This window comes from Ovis aries, chromosome 2, assembly GCF_016772045.2.
Source record: "Ovis aries strain OAR_USU_Benz2616 breed Rambouillet chromosome 2, ARS-UI_Ramb_v3.0, whole genome shotgun sequence".
Taxonomy (NCBI): domain Eukaryota; kingdom Metazoa; phylum Chordata; class Mammalia; order Artiodactyla; family Bovidae; genus Ovis; species Ovis aries.
Window position 1 is genome coordinate 128,729,707 of NC_056055.1, and position 27,524 is coordinate 128,757,230.

The window sequence follows — 27,524 nt, forward strand, 5'->3', positions numbered from 1 at the left end:
AAATATGATTAATCAAGAAAAGATTGAAAGACAGAAGTCCTGAACTGAGCTTTGAGGATGACCTATTTGGAGAAGATGGGAAAGTTGTAACAAGGCAAGACTAACAAGTTTTTCAACTCTCATTTAGAAGAAATATAAAGAACTGAATACTCTTCAGCTTAAGTGTAGTGGTATAAACAAACTAAAGGTGAAAAGAAAGAAGAATTTAAATAAAATTTACTAGAATAGATGAATAACAATTCCAACTTTCACAAAGATTGTGTTTGTAGGTATATCTATATTTATGTGATTATGAGTACACCTTCAAACCATGAAAACATGAAAGCAAATGCAGCTTGTTACCTACACTAAGTAATATTAGTCTAGTATTTATTGTATCCTGCTAGACTCTTGAGAAACCTCTATGCAGGTCAGGAAGCAACAGTTAGAACTGGACATGGAACAACAGACTGATTCCAAATAGGAAAAGGAGTACGTCAAGGCTGTATATTGTCACCCTGCTTATTTAACTTCTATGCAGAGTACATCATGAGAAATGCTGGGCTGGAGGAAACACAAACTAGAATCAAGATTGCTGGGAGAAATATCAATAACCTCAGATATGCAGATGACACCACCCTGATGGCAGAAAGTGAAGAGGAACTAAAAAGCCTCTTGATGAAAGTGAAAGTGGAGACTGAAAAAGTTGGCTTAAAGCTCAACATTCAGAAAAACGAAGATCATGGCATCTGGTCCCATCACTTCATGGAAAATAAATTGGGAAACAGTGGAAACAGTGGCTGACTTTATTTTTTTGGGCTCCAAAATCACTGCAGATGGTGACTGCAGCCATAAAATTAAAAGACGCTTACTCCTTGGAGGGAAAGTTATGACCAACCTAGACAGCATATTGAAAAGCAGAGATATTACTTTGTCAACAAAGATCCATCTAGTCAAGGCTATGGTTTTCCAGTAGTCATGTGTGGATGTGAGAGTTGAACTATAAAGAAAGCTGAGGACCAAAGAATTGATGCTTTTGAACTGTGTTGTTGCAGAAGACTCTTGAGAGTCCCTTGGACTGCAAGGAGATCCAACCAGTCCATCCTAAAGGAGATCAGTCCTGGGTGTTCATTGGAGGAATGATGTTGAAGCTGAAACTCCAATACTTTGGCCACCTCATGCAAAGAACTGACTCATTTGAAAAGACCCGGATGCTGGGAAAGATTGAGGGCAGGAGGAGAAGGGATTGGCAGAGGATGAGATGGTTTGATGGCATCACTGCTGCAATGGACATGAATTTGGGTAAACTCCGGGAGTTGGTGATGGACAGGGAGGCCTGTCGTGCCGTGGTTCATGGGGTCGCAAAGAGTTGGACATGACGGAGGGACTGAACTGAACTTAGTTCAAAACTAGGCTTCCTTATCTGAGAATCTGAAGGTCATCTTCCAAATTGAATGTCCATTTGGATGAAATGAGATACATTTTAGGTTTTGTGCTTTTTTTGCTGAAAGAAGGAAATGAAGTATGTGAGAGATGGAGACTGGAAGAATCTAGGGGAAATAAGGGGAAAATGGCAATAATGGGATGTCCTGATGTCATTCTGCCAAACAGTCCTAAGGATGGATTTTGTAACATATAAAGAAGAAAGATTAGATTCAGAGCTGAAGATGCTATTTTCTAGTAAAACTCTTGATAGTCTCTGGCACATAAAGAGAAGTTTAAAACTAATATGCAAACAGAAACATCTCCAACTCAGGACCAGAGAGGGCAGTAACATCTGGTGGCACCTGCAGAATTGTAGCCAAGCAGTGGTAGCCAGTTGGCCAGCAGGGAAGATGCTTTCCCCATTCAACTACCGTGGTTGTGATATGACAAATCCCTCAGAAGACTTGTTGGTAGCCTGGGGGAAAATGTGAGTGAATTTGTTTTCTCTTGTATGTGAGACATCACTGAAGATTTGCAGAAATAGATGGTGCTGAATTCCAATAGTCATACATGTGAATAACCATAATCGTTTAGCATTGACACTTATGAGACTACTTGAACAGACAGGCTGGTCAGACCTGGTGGCATGCATGTAAATGTGGAGATACAGTGCTTCTATCTGGTGCTTAAAGACCTATTCTAGATCAAGAATTGCTAACAGCAAAGTCTATGATGGTTGAGGGGGGCATGCAATACATATAAATATGTGTAGTGCACCAGCTATAACACAGTAGATGTGGTCTCTACCCCAACCCAGCATCACTCTTGACATGAAGTTTTACAGTTTGAAACACTATCTAGATGTAACAAAAAGGCAGTAAAAAGCTTTAGTGTTTGATGTTTGCTCTCAAGGCTTTTCTTGATCCTCAATTGTTGCCCATTGTGTTACAAATAAAACCCTATCCCACTGCCATGCCCCTTGAGGGTCCATCATAATTTAGATTAGCATTCTGTCTTCATTTCCTATTGTTCCTCATTGACACTTTAGAATCCAGCTGAAAATTCATGATGAAGAAATAAATAATAAATGCTTTTTTCCCTAAAACACTGCTAAAAGAAAGACTGTGACAAATATTAAGATCAAATTACTTTTAATCAAGAATTTGATTTGCTATTCTCCATGAAATGGTCATAGACTGTAGAACAAGAATATAATCTAGTTAATGCTACAAGGAAAAGTCTAAGAATAGTTCTAATTCATTTGCCACATGCTGCCATGTGGTTAAGAGACTTCTGTATACCAAACCTCCCTCCAATTGCTCACAAAGCTGCAAAACCTCTCAGGTACCAAAATAGCTCTGTATTTCCCTTCAGTCCCCAAGCTGGAGAGAATGACTCTTACTCATAGATTAGGCTTGTAAATACACCCCATTATGTCTTTATCATTTCAGTATCATCTTTCTCTATGGCCCCAAGATCCAGTGCACAAAACTTCATCCCTGTAGACCCTCTCCATTATACACAAATACAATAGATGGGTACTGAGAGCAGTCACCATTCCCAAATGGTCAACTTCAATGCATGCTTCAGTGAGATCGCACTGCTACACATCAACAGAAATAATGACTATCAATTTTTCTCTAGTTTGCCTAAATTAATAATGTTAATAATTTCTATCCCATATTCCTCTGGCTACAACTGTCATGAAATAACATCTGTGAACTGTAAAGAAAGAGACCAAATTTTGAACACATCTATCTTTATGAGTGTACTCACCACTGTAGTTAAATGGACTTACTAGCCTCCACATTTTCTCCCATCAAGATGCTGTAAATAAACTACTTCACTGAAATGAGAACAATTTATTGTGTCTAGATCACCATGATCCACATATTTCCACAACAGAAACAGCTTTTCTGGGTCCTAGACTAAGACAAGTTCAAAGCAGGATTTTGAAACATCATTTTTGATCATTCTGATTTTTCTCACAATAATATGAGTTGAAATATAGGATTTTCCTCAAAAACAAACAAACAAACAAAACAACAACAACAAAGGAAAAAAAAAACACTTGTTCTTAGACTTGTTTGGAATCCATGTTTATGCTTGAAGAAAATCAACATTGACAAAAGCAAAACTATTTACCAATTGAGCCAGAAAAGGAAAATGATGTTAATGTAACTTCTTTAATTTACAAAATCACCTTCAACAGGAAACTGTTGGGGAAACTTGGTCATACTCATCATTCCTTTTGTGCTGATGAAATTCAGCTCTAGGGCTTTCCTACTTCTGGTGCAGATGTTGTTTCTTGATAAGGCAAGCTTCCTTCTCTGTAACGGCCTTGGCAGACATGCTGGCTCCTTGTGGCTAGTGTGTGGACCAGGTTTCAGATTCTTGAGTCTTTAGAAGCACTATAGTCTGCAGGATCTGGAAAGGTTATACCATAGTAAACCTTCTGAAGTGGAATGGTTAATGCACCTCCCATTTAAAAGGTCATTTCAAATCCTTTCTATTTTTATGTCCCATATCCAACATCCATTTTCCAAGCCAAGTGCACTAAATCTAAGAACTTCAAAGAATCACAGACTCCAGAAGGACTTTGAGAATTCACTGAATATGACTTCTTGCTTACAAGCAATGTTACACTTCAGCTGTGACAGAAAACTATCCTAGTTTTAAAGCTGTTATAGAAAGATTTTTCCAGCCTGCCCAAATATCCTATTACAAACCCCTGGCAGACTTTGTTCACAAACAGTTCTTCCTCACACACTATCTAAATCCTTCACATGCTAGCTTGAGTGTGTTTTTTTTTTCCTACTCTAATCCTTTGCTAACTCACCATCTTTCCTACCAACTTCCACTGCTCATTTCAGTTGATGGCAATATTCTCTTAGTTATTAGTGATCTATGTTGTAGATATCTATCTTTTAGGACTTCCAAGCCATCACTTGATTGGTCACTGATCAAATCTTCCTCCACAAACTTTCATAAATCCACTTGTTTTCTCTGCATTCCCAGGGTATCCAACTGAGTTCAACTGAGCTGCCTTATAAGTAGGTTATAGTGGAAAGAATGCTGAATAGAATTCTGGAAACTTATCTCCAGAATCTGCCCAAAATAAGTTAATGATTAACAGCCTTGGACAAGTCACTCAAGTCCCTGCATCTTCCTAAGCATCAAATTACTCCTCTGTAAACTGAAAAAAATTAAAATAAATTTCTCAGACTAGTTTAGTCTATTTTTCTATAAGTTTTAAAACTTAATTGGTTCTTCATCTTTATACTCTACTCACCTTGTACACTATCACTAAATTAAAATTCTGAAGTTGCCATTACCTCTTTATGATGAAACTGAGGCTCTGAGATAGTAATATACTTCCAAGGTCACATACTTCATAATTGATAGACTCAGTTGGAAAGTCAGGAAGGATTGAGAAGGGAAGCCCAAATCTTTGGCCCTTTAATTATGCATGTGTGGGGCAACTACAAGTAGCCTAATTGCAATTAAAAGTAACTGAAGTTAAATTTGAGCTGCTGCCCACTGAAGGAGAGAAAGAATTTATAATGACTTCTATCAAGCTAACTTCCTGCTGAAAAATTCTCAATACAAAACTCAATATTCTTTAGATAAATAACATGAACCAGAGTCTATACCATGTACCATTCACAATGATGATAAAATCTAAAGCTCTTTGACAAACAAAATAAGAGGAAAATATGAGCCATTCTCAAGAGAAAAGACATTCAATTGAGACCATATGAAATGACACAGAAGCTGAAATCAGCAAATAAGGATTTTAAAACAACCACTAAAATCACTTTTAAAGAAATAAAAGAAAATATGTATTCAATGAATAAAAAGATATAAAATATCACCAGAGAAACAGAAGCTAAAAAAGAATCAAATGGAAATTCTAGATTTGAATATAAAATACTTGATATTTAGCAATTTACTGGATGAGCTTAAGAGCAGAACTTAAAAAACAGAAAAATCAGTGGACTTAAAGATAGATCAATATAAATAATCCAATTCAGAGCAGAGAAAATGATTAGAAGAAATAAAGAGTCTGAAGGACGTGAGGGATATTTTCAAACATGGGTGTAACTGGAGTTCCTGGATGATAGAAGAGAGACTACATTAAAAAAAATATTCAAGTAAATAATGGTCAAATTTTCCCCAAAGTTGGTTTTAAAAAAGACATAAATGTACAGATTCAACCTCAACAAAACCCAAACAGAATAAATATCTCCCAAAATCCACATACATATATATCATAATTACTACTAAAAATAAAATTCAGTTAAGTTCAGTTCAGTTGCTCAGTCATGTCCAACTCTTTGCAACCCCATGAACTGCAGCATGCCAGGCCTCCCCGTCCATCACCCACCCCTGGGGTTTACCCAAACTCATGTCCATTGCGGCAGTGATGCCATCCAACCATCTCATCCTCTGTCAACCTCTTCTCCTCCTGCCCTCAATCTTTCCCAGTATCCAGGTCTTTTCAGATGAGTCAGTTCTTCACATTAGGTGGCCAAAGTATTGGAGTTTCAGCTTCAACATCATTCCTTCCAATGAACACCCAGAACTGGTCTCCTTCAGAATGGACTGGTTGGATCTCCTTGTAGTCCAAGGGACTCTCAAGAGTCTTCTCCAACACCACAGTTCAAAAGCATCAATTCTTCAGTGCTCAGCTTTCTTTATAGTCCAATTCTCACATCCATACATGACTACTGTAAAAACAATAGCCTTGTCTTAGGCAGACATTTGTTGTCAAAGTAATGTCTCTGCTTTTTAATGTGCTGTCTAGGTTGGTCATAACCTTCCTTCCTTCTGACAGAATGTGGTCCACTGGAGTAGGGAATGACAAACCACTTCAGTACTCTTTCCTTGAGAACCTCATGAACAATATGAAAAGGCAAAATGATAGGACACTGAAAGATGAACTCCCCAGGTTGGTAGGTGCCCAGTATGCTACTGGAGATCAGTGGAGAAATAACTCCAGAAAGGGATGGAGTCAAAGTAAAACCAACACCCAGTTTGTGGATGTGACTGGTGATAGAAGCAAGGTCTGATGCTGTAAAGAGCAATATTGCATAGGAACCTGGAATGTTAGGTCCATGAATCAAGGCAAATTGGAAGTGGTCAAACAGGAGATGGCAAGAGTGAACATCGACATTCTAGGAATCAGTGAACTAAAATGGACTGCAAAGGGTGAATTTAACTCAGATGACCATTATATCTACTACTGTGGGCAGGAATCCCTTAGAAGAAATGGAGTAGCCATGATGGTCAACAAAAGAGTCTGAAATGCAGTACTAATCTCCAAAACAACAGAATGATCTCTGTTCGTTTCCAAGGCAAACCACTCAATATCACGGTAATCCAAGTCTATGCCCCGACCCGTAACACTGAAGAAGCTGAAGCTGAACAGTTCTATGAAGACCTACAAGACCTTCTAGAACTAACACCCAAAAAAGATGTCCTTTTCATTATAGGGGACTGGAATGCAAAAGTAGGAAGTCAAGAAACACCGGGAATAACAGGCAAATTTGGCCTTGGAGTACAGAATGAAGCAGGGCAAAGGCTAACAAGGTTTTACCAAGAGAACGCACTGGTCATAGCAAACACCCTCTTCCAACAACACAAGAGAAGACTCTACACATGGACATCACCAGATGGTCAACACCGAAATCAGATTGATTATATTCTTTGCAGCCAAAGATGGAGAAGCTCTGTACTGTCAGTAAAAACAAGACCAAGAGCTGACTGTGGCTCAGATCATGAGCTCCTTATTGCCAAATTCAGACTTAAATTGAAGAAAGTGGGGAAAACCACTAGACCATTCAGGTATGACCTAAATCAAATCCTTTATGATTATACAGTGGAAGTGAGAAATAGATTTAAGGGACTAGATCTGATAGACAGAATGCTCAATGAACTATGGATGGAGGTTAATGACATTGTACAGGAGACAGAGTTCAAGACCATCCCCAAGAAAAAGAAATGCAAAAAAACCAAACTGGCTGTCTGAGGAGCCCTTACAAACCGCTGTGAAAAGAAGAGAGGTGAAAAGCAAAGAAGAAAAGGAAAGATATACTCATTTGAATTCAGAGTTCCAGAGAATAGCAAGGAGAGATAAGAAAGCCTTCTTCAGTAATCAGTGCAAAGAAATAGAGGAAAACAATAGAATGGGAAAGACTAGAGATCTCTTCAAGAAAATTAGAGATACCAAGGGAATATTTCATGCAAAGATGGACACAATAAAGGACAGAAATGGTATGGATCTAAGAGCAGCAAAGATATTAAGAAGAGGTAGCAAGAATACACAGAAGAACTGTACAAAAAAGGATGTTCATGACCCAGATAATCACGATGGTATGATCACTCATCTAGAGCCAGATATCCTGGAATGTGAAGTCAAGTGGGCCTTAGGAAGCATCTTTATGAACAAAGCTAGTGAAGGCGATGGAATTCCAGTTGAGGTTTCAAATCCTAAAAGATGATGCTGTGAAAGTGCTACGCTCAGTATGCCAACAAATTTGGGAAATTCAGCAGTGACAACAGGACTGGAAAAGGTCAGTTTTCATTCCAATCCCAAAGAAAGGCAACACCAAAGAATCAAACTACCACGCAATTGCACTCATTTCACATGCTAGTAAAGTAATGCTCAAAATTCTCCAAGCCAGGCTTCAGCAATACATGAACTGTGAACTTCCTGGTTTTAGAAAAGGCAGAGGAACTAGACATCGAATTGCTAACATCTGCTGGATCATCAGAAAAGCAAGGGAGTTCCAGAAAAAAAGTCTATTTCTGCTTTGTTGACTATGCCAAAGCCTTTGACTGTGTGGAGCACAATAAACAGTGGAAAATTCTGAGAGAGATGGGAATACCAGACCGCCTGACCTGCCCCTTGAGAAACCTGTATGCAGGTCAGGAAGCAACAGTGAGAACTGGACATGGAACAACAGACTGGTTCCAAATAGGAAAAGGAGTACGTCAGGGCTGTATATTGTCACCCTGCTTATTTAACTTATATGCAGAGTACATCCTGAGAAACGCTGGGCTGGAAGAAGCACAAGCTGGAATCAAGATTGCCGGGAGAAATAACGATAACCTCAGATATGCAGATGACACCACCCTTATGGCAGAAAGTGAAGAGGAACTAAAGTGCCTCTTGATGAAAGTGAAAGAGAAGAGTGAAAATGTTGGCTTAAACCTCAACTCGGAAAACTAAGATCATGGCATCTGGTCCCATCACTTCATAACAAATAGATGGGGAAACTGTGGAAACAGCAGCTGACTTTACTTTTGAGGGCTCCAAAGTCACTGCAGGTTGTGATCGCAGCCATGAAACCAAAAAAATAAAAAATAAAAAGAGACAAATGTTGACAGAAGTCAAATACAAATGGTATATTTCATATAGGGGAACAACAATTCAAATGACTGCTGATATCTCCTCAGAAACAATGAGGGCTAGACTGCCAAGAACCCTCCTTCATGGGATGAAAGAAAAAAATATCTGTCAACCCAAAATTCTGCATGTTGTGAAAATATATTTTAGAATGAAGACAAAATATATACTGGTAGACATGCGCCAGTAAATTCAGAATCATTTGCACTTTAACCCTGCTTCTTTGATTCCTTCAGAAATTTTGTTTCCTAACCTACCTAAAAATTTCAAGATTTATAACTATTCACACAAAGCATCCTCCACCCTCCACATAGTACAGTGAGTTTTCCTTGCTGATTTACCCATTATTATATCAACAAGTTTGTAAACTTTGTAGGGATTAGGGACCTACTTTCTATATCTTTATATCTCCCTCAGTTACGCCATTGCCTTTATAAATGTGAGACTTGCATTAGAATTTCAGCTATGTTCTAATTTCCCATCAACAAGAAAGCTGATAATACTTCCCTTATAGGGTAGGGCAAGTAAGGGCTTGGGTTACTTCAATATTTTGAAAGCCTTATGCAGCAAGTTATCAGAATGTTGTTTTTATCAACGTTAAAAAATCAAGCTGCACTCAGATGTAAACATAAAGTAACTTGAATTCCATGGACAAAATAATCATATAACTACACCATATATCCTGTATAAGCAAATACCCTATAAAACTTTAATATGATGATAAAATTAATAAGTAGAAACATTGCTATATCCATTTTTCTTTTTCTCTAAATCTACCAATAATAAAATCTTCTTTTGGGAAATATAACTCTGAAATTTTTATTTTTGTCTGTTTTCTCTTTACAAAACCATTAACCCTTAATGAAACAAAAATACTGAGAGTTGTTTATGCCTGGAGTATTTGCTAAGACTCCTGAAGACCATTTTCCTTCCTTAAACATCTGGTTATGAAACCAGAAATGCTGACTTCTAAGTCTGAGAAGAAAAGTAAGCAGAAAAATTTTTCACAGTGATTCCTGTCTCAGAGAATCTCCATTAGCATTTCTGGTAGGAGTACTGAGTGCAGAACTGAGGTAAGCCACATGGAGAAATCTATTGTTAACTGAGAGGTCCTTAGCCAAGTACTGTTTGGGGAGTATTGACTTTGTGGCTTGATTTTATACATCAACCTTCTCATGTTACATACACTAGTCTTAACCCTGATATGAACTCTTTCAAATTGAAGAGTAATTTTAAATAAGTTATTTTCCCACCACACGAAGTATTCTGTTAAGAATTATGTAATCACAAACCACATAGTAAAACTGATACATTTGCAAATCTTCCTTCATATTGGTCATTTTCATTCTCATAAATCTCACCCTTCTGAGTCATTCAAAAAATAAACAACACACCACTTGTTTGAGAACATCAAATTATTTTGCCTTGTTTTAGAGATTGTAAATCCATGCTTTGTTTTTGAAAGTCGCATCATATATTATAAAGTAGTTCAATATGATCACTATGGGAAATAGACAAGGAAACAGTGGAAACAGTGTCAGACTTTATTTTTGGAGGCTCCAAAATCACTGCAGATGGTGACTGCAGCCATGAAATTAAAAGACGCTTACTCCTTGGAAGAAGTCATGACCAACCTAGATAGCATATTGAAAAGCAGAGTCATTACTTTGCCAACAAAGGTCTGTCTAGTCAAAGCTATGGTTTTTCCAGTGGTCATGTATGGATGTGAGAGTTGGACTATGAAGAAAGCTGAGTGCCAAAGAATTGATACTTTTGAACTGTGGTGTTGGAGAAGACTTTTGAGAGTCCCTTGGACTGCAAGGAGATCCAACCAGGCCATTTTGAAGGAAATCAGCCCTGGGATTTCTTTTGGAAGGAATGATGCTAAAGCTGAAGCTCCAGTACTTTGGCCACCTCATGAGAAGAGTTGACTCATTGGAAAAGACTCTGATGCTGGGAGGGATTGGGGGCAGGAGGAGAAGGGGACGACAGAGGATGAGATGGCTGGATGGCATCACCGACTCGATGTACATGAGTTTGAGTGAATTCTAGGAGCTGGTGATGGACAGGGAGGCCTGGTGTGCTGCGATTCATGGGGTCGCAAAGAGTCAGACATGACTGAGCGACTGAACTGAACTGAACTGAACTGAATATACTAACACTCACAAAACTTCTTGCTGCTGTGAACTGGTCCCGCTTGTTTTCTCCCTTGTCTGCAACTTATCTCATGTTTTCAATTGCCAGCTACTTCAGTAAGTATTTTGTATACATCCCTTTACTTCATTTACAAAAATTTACAAAAATTCTAAGAGGATGTTAATTTTCCCCATTTAAAATGGAAAACACTAAGACTTATAGAAATTCAGTTCATTTCAGCCACCCATGGTGTCCCACTCTTGGAAACTCCATGGACTGTGGCATGCCAGGCTTCTCTGTCCATCACCAACTTCCGGAGCTTTCTCAAAGTCATATCCGTTGAGTTGGTGATGCTATCCAACCATCTCATCCTCTGTCGTCCCCTTCTCCTCCCACCTTCAATCTTTCCCAACATCATCGTCTCTTCAAATGAGTCAGTTCTTCACATCAGGTGGCCAAAGTATTGGAGTTTCAACTTCAGCATCAGTCCTTCCAATGAATATTCAGGACTAATTTTCTTTAGGATAGACTGGTTGGATCTCCTTGCAGTCCAAGGGACTCTCAAGAGTCTTGTCCAGCACCACAGTTCAAAAGCATCGATTCTTCAGCACTCAGCTTTCTTTAAAATGGTCCAACTGTCATATCCATACATGACTACTGGAAAAACCATAGCCTTGACTAGACGGACCTTTGTTGTCAAAGTAATGTCTCTGCTTTTTAATATGCTGTCTAGGTTGGTCATAATTTGTTACAGAAATTAAGTATCCTAAATTGCATAGTTAATAAGGGGCAGACCTAAAATCTAAAATGTGTGGAACTGATTCCATTATCAACTGCCTCCCTATTGTATCTCTTTCAACAAGGTGCGGTAATATACAGTAGTTGATCAAATTATACACGGTATACAACTATATAACTATATACGTTTATATAATATATAATATTCTTACATAGCATATAAAATGTAGTGCTGTATATTTAAATAGATGGGCTTCCCTGGTAACTCAGTGGTAAAGAATCTGCCTGCCAATGTAGGAGACACAAGTTTGATGCCTGAGTCAGGAAGATACCCTGGAGAAGGAAATGGCAACTCACTCCAGTATTGTTGCCTGGGAAATCCCAGGGACAGAGGAACCTGGTGGGCTACAGTCCATGGAGCTGCAAAAGAGTCAGATATGACTTAGCAATTAAACAACAACAATTTATATATAAATCATATATAGGATAAATTAATATATATATGTATTAGAAAATTCTACAAATATTCAAATACTACATATATTCTATATCCAATGAATACATAATTATAGTCTCTGAGTTCTAAATAATTTGTAATAATCTGAAAGTAGAAAGTTTAGAGAATCAAAGTGTTCTGTAGCTTAGCTATTACTGAATATTATGAGGTGGTATATTTTAGTTATATCTCACACTTCAAAAATGCTCTTGTACCAGATCTATGTAGTGCCTCAAGTTTTGGTTACTTCTCCCCTCAAGTCAGTCTGACTAATAATGGCTTTGCTAAATATGCCACTCTAGAAAAATTACAAGCAATTATTTCAAAACTGTTGGGTTGCCAAAATGTTTGTTTGGGTTTCTCTGCAAAATGTTATGGAAAAACATGAATGAACCTTTTGGCCAACCCAATAGTATACGTGACAGTAATTTTTGTTAAAGCAACTTGTATTGATTACAATGAAAAATTTGAATAAAAATTTTAAAATTTTATTTATTAAAAACAACAGTTTTATAACATAGAAATGCAATAACCTTCTGGAAAATGTTATTATTACTTTTGGATGTTGACGGGAATCTAACTGTATGCACCGAAACAGTATACAGCCAAATAATATGTGTCTGTTATGATTAGTTGCTATGTTACTTGTAAAATATTTAATAGTAACCCTGCTGCTGCTGCTGCTAAGTCGTTTCAATCGTGTCCGACTCTGTGCAATCCCACAGACGGCAGCCCACCAGGCTCCCTCTTCCCTGGGATTCTCCAGGCAAGAACACTGGAGTGGGTTGCCATTTCCTTCTCCAATGCATCAAAGTGAAAAGTGAAAGTGAAGTCGCTCAGTCATGTCCAACTCTTCGTGACCCCATGGACTGCAGCCTACCAGGCTCCTCCATCCATGGGCGTTTCCAGGCAAGAGTATTGGAGTGGATTGCCATTTCCTTCTCCAATAGTAACCCTAGTTGCATAAATACATGCATCTTAAACTTTCCTGTGATTGTATGGTAAGCATAAATAGCCCTAACGCTCATATTTTAGGCATTTGGTTTAGAAATAGCAGTATATATTTTCTTTGTGGTTCCTTTAACCCATTTTCAAAATACATCCATTTAACTGAGTTTCAGCTGGATAAACTTGTTTCTGTCAGATAAAAGTGTATAGTCTAAAGAAACAGTATTCAAATAAAGAAGACTGAAGGAACGAAATTTTTTTATTCAAGAACAAAATTTTAAAGTACTAAGATCAACTTGAAAAAGATTATTTCATTTTTAACAGTCATATACCAACTTGGACGCACATATATAGGGGTTTAATAAGGAGGTCTCCATTTTCTCCAATAGACAAAAAAGGTTTAAAATGGGGAGGGAGGTGGAAGGAGGGTTCAGGATTGGGAACACGTGTACACCCGTGGCGGATTCATGTTGATGTATGGCAAAACCAATACAGTATTGTAAAGTAAAATTAAAAAAAAAATAAAATGTTGATTTGACAATTTGAAACTTTTATTGGGAAAAGTGCTGCTTGTATTTTTTTTTTTTAGCTAAGATCTTAACTTGCCAGAAACTAGCTCCTTTTTCTTATCTTTACCATTCCTTAATAATATGGTATTGTTTATCAATAATTTCAAATACAAATATTATTTTCTGCATTACTTTTTGGCAAAGCAGATTATTTCACTAAGTATAAGTAGAGAGTGATACAGGCCGAGTAGAAAGGAAGTAAAACTAATGAGCTCTGATATCAAAAAAAGTGTGAAGCCAAGTTAGAAGTAAGTGAGAAAAATGTACACAAAAACACAAGGGCAAGCATGAGAAGATATGCAGTCATTAATTTACTAATAGGTGTGAATATAACTTAAAATGCTTGCAGAGAAAAAAAGTGTAAAATAGTATGCAAAATTAATTAAGTGCATGTTTACAACTGTGATTCCTAAAAGAACTCTCACCAACCAGCCTAAGGGTCCTGGGACCTTAAAAATACTGCCTACACAGAAATTGTGTAATTTCCATAGTGGCTCAGAATATTAGTAACCCTTGAAAGTCTATACAATACACATCTACACTGGGTGACTTACAAAGGACAACTTAAGAGTTTCCAATTAGGCGGTTGTGGTGTCTTAGAACTCTGCTGTTTGACTTACAGCTGAACCACAAAGAATCACACAAAGAATAACACTATATATTTTGTTCCCAAGAGACAGAAAGTATGTCTAAGTGGGAAAACATAGCTTAATTTTTAATCTGGAAGGAGTATGGTGCACAGAATTTAAAGCTAGGTAAATATTTGAAATTTTTGAAGATTTTCTTTTCTTTAGTATGGATTTGCCTTGTAATCTTTTAAGTAAGCCACTCCCATATATATTTTAGTGCTTGCCTTTGAAGTTGTCTTATACCATCTTAACTGAAACATTTCTGATGTATTTTCTTGGGGAAATAATGATCATGGAGTTTGAAATCAGAGAAAGTAGGTTTAGTCTTAGCTGAACTTGAAAAAATTATTTATCTAAGTCAGTTGCCTGGAGCTAGCAATGTCTGTAAAGTGTTGAATAAGTCAGTTGAATGATAATCACTATCAAAAAAAAAAAAAAGAGTAACTACTAATCTAGATGCTTTCCTTACTGTAATTCATTTAATCTTCATAATTCTCAAGGAAAGGATTCTTTATTTCAACTTTAAGATGAACAATAAGGGCAAGAAGAGGTACCTAACTAGACTCAGCTGACAAACACAGCAAGTATGGGAGCCACAGGTTATATCCAAACCTTTCATATCTCAAAGACCACACTCTTGTCACTATTCCACCCCACCTACCTAAAGAACAGGACTGTATTTTGTAAATTGAAAATTTTATTAAATATTATTATTATTGAAAACAAGGATTAATGATTAGAATAATTATCTAATAGAGTTGATTAGCCCTTTGCTTCATATTCTGAGTAGGATGTGATACGCTAGGAATTTCTTGTTTCTACTTTCTATTCTGGTTGACAGGCTTCCCTGGTGGATCAGTGGTAAAGAACCCACCTGCCAATGCTGGAGATGAGGACTTGACACCTGGGTTGTGAAGGTCCCCTGGAGAAGGGAATGGTAATCCACTCCAGTATTCTTGCCTGAGATATCCCATGGGCAGAGAAGGCTGGTGGGCTACAGCTCATGCAGTCGCAAATCGAGTCAGAAACAACTTAGCAACTAAACAACAATGACAATATCCTGGTTGACATGTAGATGAAAACTCAGGAAGAGGTCTGTGACAGATGCTTCCTTTTCCTTCTGGGACCACAGCTGGACTACAATTCCCAGCATCCAATGCGGTTAAAGTGGGCCAGGTATTGAAATTCCAGATGATGAACTGTGAGCAGAAGTAATATACAAAGCTTGCAGGATTGGTCCATAAACCTTTCCAATTTTCCTTTATTCTCTCACCAACTGGTCCAATGCCAAGTATCCAGAAAGTGAAAGTGAAATCACTCAGTCGTGTCCAACTCTGTGACCCCATAGATGGTAACCTAACAGGCTCCGCGTCCATGGGATTTTCCAGGCAAGAATACAGGGATCAAACCCGAGTCTCCTGCATTGCAGACAGACGCTTTTTATCCAGGGGAGGACTCAAATCCCAGGGCATAGCGGAGCCACTAGACAAGGGGGTCATGTCCTTAAGTAACTACATGAAGTAGAGCTCCCAACATCACCCAAACTTTGCCAATCCACACTGGCCTGTAATCTGAGCCATATACCTTATGTTGTATTAAGCCACTGAGATTTCAGAGTAAGTCATAAAGCAGTCTACCTTGAATCATGCAAGACTGTACCTAAGAAATGGTTTATAAAATCATATCTGTGGCTGATTTAGCTCAGACCTCTGTTTCAGTCACTCACACAGGGGTATATTACAAAGCAATAATGTAAACAACAATAACCATCCTATAAAGTGCTTACTGTATGCTAAGCACTATGTTAAGTTCAAAGCACCAACATCAGCTTTACATGTATTTTTTAAATTAGCAGTTCAGTCTGAGGAGAGGGGTTTGCAGGGAGAAAGTATACATGTATATGTATGACTGAGTCCCTTTGCTGATCAACTGAAACTATCACAACATTGTTTTTTAATCAGCTATACTCCAACACAAAATAAAATGTTTTTTCTTTTTATTTAAAAAAAGGAGAGTCTAACTCAAATAACTTGCTCAGATGTTTTCTTCTGACTTTCAAGCTCATGCTTACATCCATTGTATAGGAAGATTTTGTTGTCTTGGATTCCTTGAAGAATTTAACCAGAATCTGCCATTATATGTTTATCTAGATATTCTGACAATATGTATAGGTTCAATTTGGACCACCTCAGCCTCAAACATTTACTAACTTCTTTATATGTTTTCAAGTTTCCTGCTTGAAGCTATAAGAAATGACCACTCATTCCCTTCAGTTTATTGGCTTTCTTGACACAAAATATACAAAACAATAATAGCTAATCAGTTCAGTTCAGTCGCTCAGTTGTGCCCAACTCTTTGAGACCCCATGAATCACAGCATTCCAGGCCTCCCTGTCCATCACCAACTCCCGGAGTTTACCCAAAATCATGTCCATTGAGTCGGTGATGCCATCCAGCCATCTCATCCTCTGTCATCCCCTTCTCCTCCTGCCCCCAATCCCTCCCAGCATCAGGGTCTTTTCCAATGAGTCAACTCTTCACATGAGGTGGCCAAGGTATTGGAGTTTCAGCTTCAGCATCAGTCCTTCCAAGGAACACCCAGGACTGATCTCCTTTAGGATGGACTGGTTGGATCTTCTTGCAGTCCAAGGAACTCTGAAGAGTCTTCTCCAACACCACAGTTCAAAAGCATCAATTTTTCAGTGCTCAGCCTTCTTCACAGTCCAACTCTCACATCCATACTAATAATGTATTTCAAAATTCTGTTTTTTAAAATGGCTTTATTATAATACTTTGGTTGGTTTTGAAGAGCATTTCTGATAACTTTCATGATTTCCTATTTGGTCATAAAAGAATGTCAAGCTGATGTTGACAAAAACAAAAACAAAAAAAAAAAAAAAACCTACAACATGTCCATTAGTTCAGGAATTTCCCTGGTAGTCAAGTGGTTAAGAATCGTCTGCCAATGCAGGGGACAAGCGTTTGATTCCTCTTCTGGAAAGACCCCACATGCCAAGGAGCAACTAAACCCACGCACAACAACTACTGAGCCCACACACCTAGAGTCTGTGCTTCTCAAAAAGAAGCCACCACAGTAAACCCACACACCACAATGAAGAGTAGCTCTCGCTCACTGCAACTAGAGAAAGCCTGCACGCAGCAACAAAGACTCAGTGCAGCAAAAAATAAACAAATGTCCATTAGTTCATAAGGTTCTAATTACTTTCCATACAGACTGTCTTACAGTTTATACTCTCAGATTTCACTGGCTGGAAAAAGCTGTATAATAAGGAAATTTGACATGTCTCTCTGCCTTCTTTGCTCCAGTACTAATTAAAATAGTCAATAAAACAATGTCACCACTAATTCACAATGGACCTTTGTCTATATGGTGAAAAAATAACTGTTTATCTCTAATTATTCCTTTCTTTTCTAAAGCCAACCCCAACCACTTCTAAACCATCTTCTCCAATATATGTGGCAGCTTTGTGTGCCAGCATAAAATCAAAAGAGTAAAGGGGAGAGAATGAGAGTTAGGGAATATTTTGAGACTGCCATTGAAAAGGATAATGAAAAAGCTGGAGGGATTGTAAAGGATGTTTCACCTGATTTAGGGCTCTCTATATTTTGGTTTGTTCATAATGAAAAAGATTGTACAGTATCAACAAAATTCATACTTCCTCTTACACAATTTCCTAATTTTTACTATGATCCTTTCTTTAGCTTATAATCCTTTATGATCAACGAAAAAATTATTTGTTACCTTAGACTCTTATGTCTTAATTTTTCCACTCCATATATTTATTCTATTTCTTCAAAATGGATATTGGAAATAGAAATGGAATCTAAAATATAGTAAAAACTGGATTGCAAAATCAATTAAACTAATAGCATAAGCTGGAATCAAGATTGCCGGGAAAAATATCAGTAACCTCAGATATGCAGATGACACCACCCTTATGGCAGAAAGTGAAGAGGAACTAAAAAGCCTCTTGATGAAAGTGAAAGAGGAGAGTGAAAAAGTTGGCCTAAAGCTCAACATGCAGAAAACAAAGATCATCTGGTCCCATCACTTCATGGGAAATAGATGGGGAAACAATGGAAACAGTATCAGACTATTTTGGGGGGCTCCAAAATCACTGCAGATGGTGACTGCAGCCATGAAATTAAAAGACGCTTACTCCTTGGAAGAAAAGTTATGACCAACCTAGATAGTATATTGAAAAGCAGAGACATTACTTTGCCAACAAATGTCTGTCTAGTCAAGGCTATGGTTTTTCCAGTGGTCATGTATGGATGTGAGAGTTGGACTGTGAAGAAAGCTGAGCGCCGAAGAACTGATGCTTTTGAACTGTGGTGTTGGAGAAGACTCTTGAGAGTCCCTTGGACTGCAAGGAGATCCAACCAGTCCATTCTGAAGGAGATCAGCCCTGGGTGTTCTTTGGAAGGACTGATGTTGAAGCTGAAACTCCAGTACTTTGGCCACCTCATGCGAAGAGTTGACTCATTGGAAAAGACTCTGATGCTGGGAGGGATTTGGGGCAGGAGGAAAAGGGGACGACAGAGGATGAGATGGCTGGATGGCATCACTGACTTGATGGACGTGAGTCTGAGTGAGCTCCATGAGTTGGTGATGGACAGAGAGGCCTGGTGTGCTGCGATTCATGGAGTCACAAAGAGCGACTGAGTGACTGAACTGAACTAAACTGAATGACTTCTAAATAACTTCTTCAAATCAACATTTGCTTCTAAGAAAGACATCCTCCAGTGGTAACAGTTAAGCAGTTTTCGCCTCTATGGTCTGCAAGGAGCATATCTTCCATTTTCCCCCGATTACAGGGGAGGCTGGTAGGAAAGTCTCATTGTTTTTGTTTTCCAATAATCCATCTACCCCCTATGTTTTTCCTCCATAAGCTTCTCTGTCCACAGAGGAGAGCAAAATTGTCACACAAACACCACACAATGATTTTTAGCTTTTTTTGTTAACTTTCTGAAGATTCTATGAAGAAATTCTAAAATGTCAAAGGGCAGGGGTTCCTTGGTGACTCAGTGGTTAAAAATCCACCTGCCAATGCAGGAGACATGGGTTTGATCCCCAGTCCGGGAAGATCCCATATGTCATGGTGCAAGGAAGCCCATGCACCAAAGCTACTGAGCCTGGGCTTTAGAGCCCATGTGCCCAAACTACTGAAGTGCGTGCACCCTACCCCTGGCGCTCAGCAACAAGAGAAGCCACCACAATGAGAAGCCCGTGTACCGCAACTTAGAGAGTAGCTGCCACAACTAGAGGAAGCCTGTGCGCCACAATGCAGACCCAGTGCAACCGAAAAGGAACAAATAAAATAAACCCATTTGAAAAAAGAGTCATAGAGCATCAACATTCTCTCTGCTTTATGCATCTGTCATTTCCCTCAACTCATCCACCACGGAGATAGCAGGATAACCAATCTAAATGTGAAGCTTTAAAACTCTCCAGTGATTCCTCCTTCCCCTTCTGAGTAATGCATGCTCACATAGCTAACCATAATCTTTCATGATCTAGCTCTTGCCTACCTAGCCAGTCTCCCAGTCTCACTGATTGAGTTCAGTTAAGTTCAGTTGCTCAATCATGTCCAACTCTTTGCAACCCCATGAACCGCAGCACACCAGGCCTCCCTGTCCATCACCAACTCCCGGAGTCTACCCAAACCAATGTCCATTGAGTTAGTGATGCCATCCAACCGTCTCATCATCTGTCATCCCCTTCTCCTCCTGCCCTCAATCTTTCCCAGCATCAGGATCCTTTCAAATGAGTCAGCTCTTCATATCAGGTGGCCAAAGTATTGGAGTTTCAGCTTCAAAATCAGTCCTTCCAATGAACACCCAGGACTGATCTCCTTCAGAATGGACTGGTTGCATCTCCTTGCAGTCCAAGGGACTCTCAGGAGTCTTCTCCAACAACAGTTAAAAAGCATCAATTCTTCAGTACTCAGCTTTCTTTATAGTCCAACTCTCACATCCATACATGACTACTGGAAAAACCATAGCCTTGACTAGACGGACCTTTGTTGACAAAGCAGTCTCTGCTTTTTAATATGCCTCACTGATTATGCACAAACAATACACAGCTAACACACTGGGCACTTTGTCACTTCCAGGGTTTGGTTTATGTCTTCTATTTTACACTATGCTTAACTCCACATAGTCATATAATTCAATGTCACCACCCCAGGTATCCTTCCCTGAGACTGTATTCCCCACCCTCACTCAGGTAAGATTACATGTTCTTTCTCCTGGATGTTATAATAACCTGACATAACACCATCCCTGTTTTTGCCATGTTGCATTTTAAACTACCTGTGTATGGGTCTGTCTTCACTGTTACACTGTGACCTGGAGGGCAGAGACTTTATCAATTCTTTTAATTTCAAATTTGTATGAGTGGATGGTCTAGCATGTAGCAGACATTCAGTAAATATTTCCTGGCTATTTTCCTGGCAAAAAGTTAAATGTGTGTATTGAAAGTAAGTTCAGCTGTTGCACAGCTATTGAGGACAACCAGAAAGTGCTCTGTAAACTGTGGCTCAACAATGTGATGCAGCTTTAAAGGAAGGTGTTGCTAGTGTTACAGGTAACTGGTCTGAGAACACCTACTTATTTGATGGCCTACTTTTAAGAGAAACAAGCTGGAAACTGCTTGAAGAAAGTAAGCTCAGCTAAATCATCCAAATTTAAGGTCTGATTCAGCTCTGCTGGTGTGCATCTCTGTGGCTGTTACTCGCCTCAAATCTGGTCCTATAACTCCCCTTTTACCTGAGCATCTCTTTTAATCTGTGTGGGTTTTTTTTTTATAATTGTACTTTTTTTTTTGTACCTTTACTCATTGTCTGTTTCTTTTTTTCTTTTGCTAAGTTCTCAAATCATATTATATAGTTAGTAATAAGTAAAGTTAAAAAATTAAACCACAATGTATGTTTTTTTTAATTGTCTTTGCTGCTGCTGCTGCTAAGTCACAAGTAACCGTAAATGCTAAGATGTTTAATAAACGATGGTTTAACTAAATTAAAATTATTTCAACGTATGTGTATTTATACCTATTTTGATCATTGGCAGACTGAAAATCACTCTCACTCTATAACTTAGCTTTACTGACTATTGGGTTCAGATTGTTAGTCCGTAGGGGTTTCAAATTTCTGCATTCTTAAAGCTGAGGGTTTTATCAACTTCCTTCCCTCAACCTCAAACTTTCATAATTCTTTTTGCTTTCAATTTCGCTACAATTAAGGTGTAAAGACAAATATACATAAAAGCAGAACATTTTGATTGCTTATAATGTAGCTGAGTAAAATGTACCTGATTTAGAGATAGAATTAAAGATAAAGATGGTTGTTCTTATATTTTTAATATATGAGTAAAAACTCTTCACCACCCAAAAGTGCACAATAAGGGAGGTACATATATCATACTGAAATGCAAACAAAACATAAATGAAGAAGAAAAAATTGCTTTGTACATTTATATGTACATGTGTATATGATATATGAAGAGAGATTGACAACAGCAACTTAAGGAAGAATGGCTTTGAATTACATTTTAATGTTGGTATGACAGCAAATTCAAAAATTATAATTCTAAGTAAAGTAAGTCAGAGAAGACAGATATACGATATCACTTACATGTGGAATCTAAAAAAACTATACAAACAAAGTTACTTAGGAAACAGAAACAGACTCACAGACATACAAAACAAACTTACAGTTACCAAATGAGAAAGGAGAAGGGGAAGGGATAAATTGGGAAATTGGGAGTAACATATACTCAATACTCTATATGAAAGAGATAAACAGCAAGGACCTACTGTATAACAAAGGGAACTATATTCAATAGTTTGCAATAACCTATATAAGGAAAGAATCTGAAAAAGAATATTTATGTATATTCAGATATATTATATATACATATATTCATAACATATATATATAAAATATATTGGAGTATTTATATATGTATGTATACATCTGAATCACTTTACTGTATACCTAAAACTGACATAAGATTGTAAACCGACTATCCTTTAATAAGATTTTTTTTTAATTAAAGACATCAATACAAAGTTACATTTTCACAGTATAACTTAAATAACATGATGTGTGGAAAGTAAATAGAAGTATATCAAAGTACTAACAATATCTGAATGGAAGAGATATAAATTTCTTTCCTCTCTCTGCTTTTCTGTATTTTTCAGTTTCACAAACTAACTGCTGCTGCTGCTGCTAAGTCGCTTCAGTCGTGTCCGACTCTGTGCAACCCCATAGATGGCAGCCCACCAGGCTCCCCCGTCCCTGGGATTCTCTAGGCAAGAATACTGGAGTGGGTTGCCATCTAGTCAAACGGAAAAAACAATTTTTGTGTAAAAAGAAAAAGGTAAGGACGTGATTTTTTCCTTTCTATAGCTCGCTAACAATTTGCAGCTATAATCTCTAATAATATTCAGCTTTTAAAGTATTTTCACATTTAATATGTCATTTGAGCTTCACAAGAAAACAGATACCTACAAATAAGAAAAATTAGACTTGGAAATGAAAGAACCCTCTCAAGATTGCTCAGCTATTAAGTGACAGAAACACTTTTTAAACAAATTCTAGTTATGTTTTAAATACCAACTTATTTTGTGAAAGGGGGTATCATAGACTTGTGAAGAAGGTCTAGGAGGAAGAAGGAAAGCCACAGATCCAGAGAACAAGAAGGATTACTGAGACATAAACCAAGAACTGACCTTTAATTAAGTGTGGACAACCTGCCCCACTGAGCTCCAAGCCTTTTTCTTACAAAATGGCTTTCAATCTTCTATGAGGTACCTAGTTTCCCCATTTCCATTTTACAGATGGGGAAATTGAAGTACAGGGAAGCTAAGTAAGTTGATCAAAGTCACAGAGATGTAAGTGGCAGAGCCAGAATTGAAACCCACACTTTGTGACCCACTAACTCCAGACTCTGAAACCTACTTCACACTATTTCCAGTCTGACTCATAGAAGTCACCAATCAGCAGACTTCCAGCTCCAGATTTTCTTGACAGATCTAAATAATCAAAAAGGAAGCCATTTTCACTAATTTTAGCTTATTTGTACAGAGAAGAACCTTTGTATTCTAATACAAGTCAATCATTAAAGAAATGCTGCCTTTAAACTTACACAAAATGGTCGCTCTCTGGGAACTCTGCCTCCCAGATAAAGAACATTAAGTTAAAATATATTTGTTTAGCTCACAGGAAAGATCCTGACCAGGCCCACATGTGAATGATTACAGGATGGAAGAAATTAACACATCCTCTCTGAAGGCTGACGCAAACCAGGAAATGATTGACTTTATTCCCTTCTCTTTTAGTATAAAAGAAGCCTGAAGTCTAAGTTGGGCAAGTAGGTTCTTAGAACATGAGCCATATTCTTGGTCTGTGGACTTTTCAAATAAAGTCACCATTCCTCGCCCCAATAACTAATCTCTCAATTTATTGGCCTGTCATGTGGTGAGCAGTGTGAGCTTCGACTTGATAACAAAGTGAAATCTTGAAAAAATCATTTTTTTACAATATTTTTAGTTGCTTTTTAAGAGGCAGAGGGAAATCAAAGGATTAAAGAGCAAAGTTTAGCAGTGATTTAGCAACCTATTATTTTTTTAAATGACTACTTTATTGAAGAAAAATGCTATTACATGAAAATATAAATTATCTGGATATGTTAATCATGAGCTAGATTTGATAGCAGATTAAACAATAATAGAGTAAACAATTACCTAATCTTGAGGCCACAATATAGGAACATCTTCAGCCCTTCCCAGTTATCTTTAAATCTAACACCATGGTTTTGGTTTCCCTCCTGTACAGTGCTGGAGGTATAACCATTAAAATGGGGGAGGAGAGAAACATATATACACACACACACACACACACACACACACACATATAAAACAAATATCTACTAACAAAAAAGAGGCTTATAGGAGTCTTGTCTTCTCACACTAAACCCAGAAGTAGAGCAGTTTTACTGTGGGCTTTGAGCTTCCCTTGTGGCTCAGATGGTAAAGAATCTGCCTGCAATGTGGGAGACCCAGGTTTGATCCCTGGGTCAGGAAAATCCCCTGGAGAAGGACATGGCAACCACTCCAGTATCCTTGCCTGGAAAATCCCATGGATGGAGGAGCCTGGTGGGCTACATACAATCCATGGAGTCGCAAAGGGTCAGACACAGCAGAGAGACTGCAATTTCACTTTTTCACTTTACTTGACTTTATTGAAAATAGATTTTCCGACTCATGATACCCACTGAGTCAAAACAACAACAACAGCACTTTTTAATCTTTGAGCTCTATAAAGCTAGATTTGAATGTACCATTTAATCATTCCAGGCTATATGCCTGTTTCCCACTGTCTCTAGACGAAGCAAATTAAAACTGTAATCTCTTGCAGTCACATTTGAAAATAGTACACTCAATCATAACAAGCACAAAAACAGTGAAACTAGACCCTAAGGCAAATACTGAGTCTCAAGTTTATTTCCTTTAGGCTTTCTACATGGAATTTACTGAATCAATTATTAAATATTAGTGTCACTCATTGAGTTAGATAATCCACTAGCTCTCCTGTTCTACTCTTACCTATTCACTTCCTTTGACTGGACTGATTTTCACAGATTGAGACACAAGATAAACCGAATGGCTAGATCTTAAACTCTTCACCTATAGGCATTTTCTTTGCTGTTCTTCTTTTTTTTTTTTTAATCCTTGCAAATTTAGACACATAGAAAACTGTTATTTGCCTCATAATGGCCTCTTCAGTGTGTTTCACAGTCTTTTGTGGAGAATAATGACATAATGATAGTGTTCTCAGACCCATATTTTCTACTTGATAAACTAGCAATTATATGATTAAAGGATTTTTACAAACTCACATTAAGTATATGATACTCTAGAAACCAGTCCATCATGTAATTATACAGTCAGGAGAGAAATAATTTACATAACTAAAAGCTGTCAAATGGTACTCATGACCAGTGTGTGGTTTTTTAATGGATAAATATTTAAGAAATATCAATTCTATAAATAATACACTTTTAGTTAGGATCATAAATTCTCAATTTTATCAACTGTGTTTAAACTTTTATTTTTTTGTCCCTACTGTGAGAAAACTATGCTAAACTTTGCTGAAAACATGAGCTGGATACATTAGGACCAACTAAGAAAAACCTGTTGTTTAGTCACGAAGTCCTGTCCAGCTCTTTTGCAATCCCATGGACTGTAGCCTGCCAGGTCCCCTGACCATGGGATTTCACAGGCAAGAATATTGGAGTGGGTTGCCCTTTCCTTCTCCAGGGGATCTTTCCAGTCCAGGGATCAAACCCATCTCTCCTGCACTGGCAGGGAGATTCTTTACCACTGAGCTATCAGAGAAGCTCAAGAAAAACGTCATCTGTTGCCAAAAAAAATAATGACATTCTAACATGTATACTATCATGTGAATTGAATCGCCAGTCTATGTCTGACGCAGGATGCAGCATGCTTGGGGCTGGTGCATGGGGATGACCCAGAAAGATGTTATGGGGAGGGAGGTGGGAGGGGGGTTCATGTTTGGGAATGCATGTAAGAATTAAAGATTTTAAAATGTAAAAAATTTAAAAAAAAAAAATTAAAAAAAAAAATAAAATTAAAAAAAAAAAAATATATATTTAAAGAACAGAGAAAGGCAGGCAATGCCTAAAACTCTGTGATGAACACCAATTTGACCAAGATTTTTCTTAGCTATCTCTAAAAGTCAAATTGACTTAGATACTTGTGACTTTCTTTAAATGTCAGGTCATTATTCTAACAACTTGAGTTGGAAAGCATATATTCATAGACCTTACTTTCTTTTGAAAAACAGGAAGGACATTTAACAGGATGCTCAGAGCTTCAAACATCATGTACTAAGAGGATCCATCCTCAAAACATAAACAGAATTACATCTAACTCTTTTCACATTTTTTTTCTCAATTTCTGGACAAACCAGTTACCATGTTTTTCCCCAGTTTCTAAAGAAAAACCGAAAAAAAGTTACAGAAGTATATCCTGAGAACCAATCCATCAAAGGGATAATTTTATACATATAATTACATGGGTGAGTATTGCCTAAAAAGAAAGATTAAGATATTAAATAAAAATAATCAAAATGCCACACCGTGTAAGTTAAGATATTCACATTTTTAAGACAAATAATATATATTTATAGAGTTACAGCTATTAAAAAGTATTTCTGTAAATATAAACAAGAAATCTATAGCAGGGTTACCCTGTTTATAGCTGGGTGGAGAAGGATGTATATAAATTAAGGATATGAGCAGGGACGCAGGAAGACTTTTCATGTATTTTCACACTTTCTGCTTTTTGAGTCATTTGGTGTACTATCTACTCAGTAGTTATGTCAATTTAAAAAAGAAGAAAGGAGTCTTGATCCTTGTATGGAGTAGATAAGAGAGAGTGAGCTAGACCAAGTGTATACTTAGCTGTGATGACAAATGACCTTTAAGAGAAAAAAAGGTGCTAAAGTAAGATGATTCATTACTGGCTTATTCCACCTCCATTACCACCTCAAAGACATTGGCTTCTAATTTTTAAGAAGTTGAAAAACCACACCATATTTTATGTTATAATGATAGCAACAGGACATTTGGTTATCCATGCCGTTATCAGCATAATCATAAATACTCTTGACAGTTCCTGAAAGAGATGAGGACACTAGCCAGGGCCAATCACCAATTGCTATCACCCTATATAAAGCTTAACCTTGACTCTCAGTGTGGGATACCCATTCTCAAAAGCCCTGCTGTTTAAAGCACTACATAGGGCTGAGGATGGGGAAACAGTGGAAACAGTGTCAGACTTTATTTTGGGGGGCTCCAAAATCACTGCAGATGGTGACTGCAGCCATGAAATTAAAAGACACTTACTCCTTGGAAGAAAAGTTATGACCAACCTAGATAGTATAATCAAAAGCAGAGACATTACTTTGCCGACTAAGCTCCGTCTAGTCAAGGCTATGGTTTTCCTGTGGTCATGTATGGATGTGAGAGTTGGACTGTGAAGAAGGCTGAGCGCCAAAGAATTGATGCTTTTGAACTGTGGTGTTGGAGAAGACTCTTGAGAGTCCCTTGGACTGCAAGGAGATCCAATCAGTCCATTCTGAAGGA

General features: G+C 37.7%; 2 long non-coding RNA genes across 4 annotated transcripts in view; both read right to left on the bottom strand.

Moving 5' to 3' along the window:
• The window catches only part of LOC121818692 (uncharacterized), a 94,144-nt gene that overhangs the window by 25,904 nt on the left and 40,716 nt on the right, over positions 1-27,524 (bottom strand). The window lies entirely within an intron of this gene.
• Positions 3,488-23,284, bottom strand: LOC121818693 (uncharacterized). Of its 3 annotated transcripts, none has more exons than XR_009599587.1 (3): positions 23,086-23,284; positions 12,047-12,109; positions 3,488-3,831 (listed from the first exon to the last, which is right to left on the bottom strand). It is a non-coding gene; the product is annotated as an uncharacterized LOC121818693 (long non-coding RNA). The 3 variants fall into 3 exon arrangements; XR_009599588.1 differs by lacking the exon at positions 23,086-23,284 and adding an exon at positions 15,206-15,946; XR_006058728.1 differs by lacking the exon at positions 12,047-12,109.